The sequence below is a fragment of the Anopheles moucheti genome, assembly GCF_943734755.1.
Source record: "Anopheles moucheti chromosome X unlocalized genomic scaffold, idAnoMoucSN_F20_07 X_unloc_5, whole genome shotgun sequence".
In the NCBI taxonomy this organism is placed as follows: domain Eukaryota; kingdom Metazoa; phylum Arthropoda; class Insecta; order Diptera; family Culicidae; genus Anopheles; species Anopheles moucheti.
This window is the reverse complement of record NW_026453559.1, coordinates 157,137-162,500: the sequence shown is the minus strand read 5'-3', so window position 1 is coordinate 162,500 and position 5,364 is coordinate 157,137. Positions and strand designations below refer to the sequence as shown.

General features: G+C 46.8%; 1 pseudogene; it reads left to right on the top strand.

Annotated features, from left to right (window-relative positions):
- The window catches only part of LOC128308676 (uncharacterized), a 6,645-nt pseudogene extending 4,212 nt beyond the window's left edge, over positions 1–2,433 (top strand).
- Positions 2,434–5,364: the final 2,931 nt, after the last annotated feature.

The window sequence follows — 5,364 nt, the reverse complement described above, 5'->3', positions numbered from 1 at the left end:
ACGCCGCTCCCACATGTCGATAGTTGCCATCATGAACTCCTTGCCGAGCTCCGTCAGCATCGCCCGACGCAGCTGTTGCTCGTCCGCCAAGCAGTCTATGTTGGTCACCAACACTTGTGACATTTCCGTGCGGACGGATGCTTCTCCCAATTCGCCAATGGCCACGCGAATCCGTTGGCACAGTTCTTCACTGTCCACGTCGCGGCTTAGCGGCAGCTTCAACGTATCATTTGGCGTCCGCTTCCCGACACCAATTTGCCGTTGTACTTCGGCCAGTTGCTCGTTCGTACGCACCAATCTATAAATATCAGAGTAACTCACACCCTGAGTTGGCCTCACCTCAATCACATCAGGCCGCTTTCGTGGCTTCTTCACCGGGCTCCTGTTGTTTAACAGTTGGCCTTTCAGCTGCCACTGCTGCTGATGCTGTCCAGCCACTCGGTTACCTTGCTGGTTCCCTGGCTGGTTCACTGGCTGATTCGTCCGCGGCTGCACCTGCTGCGGACGCTGCTGCTGTTGCTGCTGGGCTGGCTGCTGGCGTGCCGACTTACGGCGCACCACCTCGGCCCAGGAGCCGCCTTCCTGGTCCGGAGACGGCACCACCGTAGCCGTCACCGCACCCACTGCCTGCTGCTGCTGCTGCTGTTGTTGTTGCAGCTGCGACTGCGCAGCCACCAACTGCGTCAAGAGCCCGGAGACCATCTCCCGCTCCTTTCGATTCTCATCGCGCAGGTACTGAACCTCATGGCGATGACTCTCTTGCAGCTCCGCTAAATCCTTGCGGAACTGCTCCGCTTGCTCCGTCATTTGTGCTCTGAGGAGGGCCAGTTGGTCCTCCAAGCGCTCGATGAGCTTTTCCATCGACACTACCGACGCTGCTGCTACGGCTGTGCCAACTCCACTCGTTCGGCCAACACCACTCGTGGCTGTGGCCTTTCCTTCCGTAACTCGACTAAGCATCACCACCGGTTTCGAACTCACCGGTGGCCGGCTCTCGGTCGATCCCGACCGTGACCGCAGGATCCGACTACTGTACGACATCGCCAGTCCGAAGGAGTCCGCGCTTTACGCTGGATTTACTCCCCCTCCACGGGGGGACGCCAGCAGCGGACCGCCACGATGATCGCCCAAGAACAAACAAAAACTCCAACAAATTTTATTAAATAAATAAATATGTTTCAAAAATTTGTTTTCGGGTTCGCTGCCTGCCGTCCTGCTTAAGTCTCCGCTGCGTTGCGTTCGCGCCTAAATGTATACCGTCCGCATACACTGCCTCGGGAGCTTTCGTCGCTACGCGCTTCTCCACCTCGCGGATAGGTGGCGCTGTGGAGCAGAAGCTCTGAGCTGTCACAACGCGTCGCTCGAGCGCACACCCACACGCGACGATCCACCTGACGCCGCTCTGCCGCTATTTTTACACGAACTTATTTTATAGTTTTTTGGCGTTTTCTGCACTGCCACCGACCGGAATAATGTTCTTCAGTGACGCCACTACTGAATTAACGTTCCACTTAATGTTTTAATCGCCTATTTCGCGTATAAACAGCACTGGTCTGTTCCCATACAAAATGTATGGGAGAGATTTCTTTCGCTTTTATCAGGCGAGCATCGTCCTGTTTCGTTAATATTTCACCATTCAGGGGTAGAAGGCACTAAAAGACACTGATTAAAACACTTTTTGGCCCTTTTCGCAAAGTTTTACACCCGAATTTTCCGCTTTTAACCGGAGCGACACAGAGGCACGTCCGAGCACTGCTATGACAGCTGTCACACACAGGGATAACTGGCTTGTGGCCGCCAAGCGTTCATAGCGACGTGGCTTTTTGATCCTTCGATGTCGGCTCTTCCTATCATTGTGAAGCAAAATTCACCAAGCGTAGGATTGTTCACCCTTTCAAGGGAACGTGAGCTGGGTTTAGACCGTCGTGAGACAGGTTAGTTTTACCCTACTGGTGTGTGCTGTTTGCCGCTATCTTAACGGAATTCCTGTGCAGTACGAGAGGAACCACAGGTACGGACCACTGGCTCAATACTAGTTCGACCGGACTTTGGTATGACGCTACGTCCGCTGGATTATGCCTGAACGCCTCTAAGGTCGTATCCAATCCGAGCTGATAGCGCTTCTCAAACCCATTAGGTGATCGGAAGCTAGCGGGCTTAACAACCCTCCGAGATCCGTCGGTGCTGCCCCGCGCACACTGACGTCTCATCCCCGCTATAGCACTAGACTGAGCCGCAACGGGCGGGAGCACGCTGCACGTGGAAGTACCTTACCACAGGGAACCCTGGTGGCTGTGTTTCCGTCGACCGTGGATACAACTAGTTTCGACACCTTCGACCGCCCGCAAACGACGGGACTACAGGCTGGGAGCTGCGAGTTGTAGAGATGCGTTCGCATCGATCCTCTCAGGCGACCCATGCTTGCTGGTGCTCGCGTTCACTTTGGGAATGGAGTGTTCGCGAGAGTGATTGTTGTGTTGTGTGTGTACAGTTGGTGCTTGCGTGCACTCCCATAGTGGAGTGTTCGCGAGCTTAAAACGCTAAGTCCCGATTAATACTCTCCTCGCAACATTATGTGCGTGGCTCCACGCCAAGTGGGATTAGCGGTGCGAAACGCGATTGGTAAAGTCGATGGTGATGTGCGTACCAACAGGCGATTTGTTAAGTCAAATGCGAACTGTGGTGCAACAGGCAATGTGTGTTTATTATCAGGTGTTGTTGGAAGTCAATACGATTTGACTTTCAAAAATTTTTCTAAGTCCCGATTTTTTTTCTCGTCGAGTAACTACAATGCACTATTTCTATCGCAGCGGACTTGCGGTTCATGGCCTTAATGATCGCGAACGAACACGTATTCGCAAAAAAATTTTTGTATGAAAAAGTCACCACTCGGGTACCTCCATACAAAAGTACCAAGTTCGGGTCGAGTGGTCGATGGACGTCGAAGGTGAAAATTTTTCATCATCGAAAATTTTTTCCAAAGTTGAAGCAAATGGGCCCTAGAGTATGAAAAGTGAAACCACGGATCGATTTGAGAAATAAAAATTTTTGTATGAAAAAGTCACCACTCGGGTACCTCCATACAAAAGTACCAAGTTCGGGTCGAGTGGTCGATGGACGTCGAAGGTGAAAATTTTTCATCATCGAAAATTTTTTCCAAAGTTGAAGCAAATGGGCCCTAGAGTATGAAAAGTGAAACCACGGATCGATTTGAGAAATAAAAATTTTTTGTATGGGAGGGCCCCTGCTAGAACATTTTTCCCAAGTGCGACCATTTTACCCAGTGAGTCAAAAAAAAATTTTTTTCACGGTGACTCAAAACTTCAATATTAGACTCCCCTGAGTATGAAAAGTGAAACGAAAATCATTTTTGAGAAGAAAAAATTTTTGTATGGGAGGGCCCCTGCTAGAACATTTTTCCCAAGTGCGTCGATTTTGGGTCGCCGACACAAGCTCGGGTCAAAAAATTTTTTTTTTCACGGTGACTCAAAACATCAATTTTAGACTCCCCTGAGTATGAAAAGTGAAACGAAAATCATTTTTGAGAAGAAAAAAATTTTGTATGGGAGGGCCCCTGCTAGAACATTTTTCCCAAGTGCGTCGATTTTGGGTCACCGACACAAGCTCGGGTCAAAAAATTTTTTTTTTCACCGTGACTCAAAACATCAATTTTAGACTCCCCTGAGTATGAAAAGTGAAACGAAAATCATTTTTGAGAAGAAAAAATTTTTGTATGGGAGGGCCCCTGCTAGAACATTTTTCCCAAGTGCGTCGATTTTGGGTCGCCGACACAAGCTCGGGTCAAAAAAATTTTTTTTTCACGGTGACTCAAAACATCAATTTTAGACTCCCCTGAGTATGAAAAGTGAAACGAAAATCATTTTTGAGAAGAAAAAATTTTTGTATGGGAGGGCCCCTGCTAGAACATTTTTCCCAAGTGCGTCGATTTTGGGTCGCCGACACAAGCTCGGGTCAAAAAAATTTTTTTTTCTCGGTGACTCAAAACATCAATTTTAGACTCCCCTGAGTATGAAAAGTGAAACGAAAATCATTTTTGAGAAGAAAAAATTTTTGTATGGGAGGGCCCCTGCTAGAACATTTTTCCCAAGTGCGTCGATTTTGGGTCGCCGACACAAGCTCGGGTCAAAAAAATTTTTTTTTCACGGTGACTCAAAACATCAATTTTAGACTCCCCTGAGTATGAAAAGTGAAACGAAAATCATTTTTGAGAAGAAAAAATTTTTGTATGGGAGGGCCCCTGCTAGAACATTTTTCCCAAGTGCGTCGATTTTTGGGTCGCCGACACAAGCTCGGGTCAAAAAAATTTTTTTTTCTCGGTGACTCAAAACATCAATTTTAGACTCCCCTGAGTATGAAAAGTGAAACGAAAATCATTTTTGAGAAGAAAAAAATTTTGTATGGGAGGGCCCCTGCTAGAACATTTTTCCCAAGTGCGTCGATTTTGGGTCGCCGACACAAGCTCGGGTCAAAAAATTTTTTTTTTCACGGTGACTCAAAACATCAATTTTAGACTCCCCTGAGTATGAAAAGTGAAACGAAAATCATTTTTGAGAAGAAAAAAATTTTGTATGGGAGGGCCCCTGCTAGAACATTTTTCCCAAGTGCGTCGATTTTGGGTCACCGACACAAGCTCGGGTCAAAAAATTTTTTTTTTCACCGTGACTCAAAACATCAATTTTAGACTCCCCTGAGTATGAAAAGTGAAACGAAAATCATTTTTGAGAAGAAAAAATTTTTGTATGGGAGGGCCCCTGCTAGAACATATTTCCCAAGTGCGTCGATTTTGGGTCGCCGACACAAGCTCGGGTCAAAAAAATTTTTTTTTCACGGTGACTCAAAACATCAATTTTAGACTCCCCTGAGTATGAAAAGTGAAACGAAAATCATTTTTGAGAAGAAAAAATTTTTGTATGGGAGGGCCCCTGCTAGAACATTTTTCCCAAGTGCGTCGATTTTGGGTCGCCGACACAAGCTCGGGTCAAAAAATTTTTTTTTTCACGGTGACTCAAAACATCAATTTTAGACTCCCCTGAGTATGAAAAGTGAAACGAAAATCATTTTTGAGAAGAAAAAATTTTTGTATGGGAGGGCCCCTGCTAGAACATATTTCCCAAGTGCGTCGATTTTTGGGTCGCCGACACAAGCTCGGGTCAAAAAAATTTTTTTTTCTCGGTGACTCAAAACATCAATTTTAGACTCCCCTGAGTATGAAAAGTGAAACGAAAATCATTTTTGAGAAGAAAAAATTTTTGTATGGGAGGGCCCCTGCTAGAACATTTTTCCCAAGTGCGTCGATTTTGGGTCGCCGACACAAGCTCGGGTCAAAAAAATTTTTTTTTCACG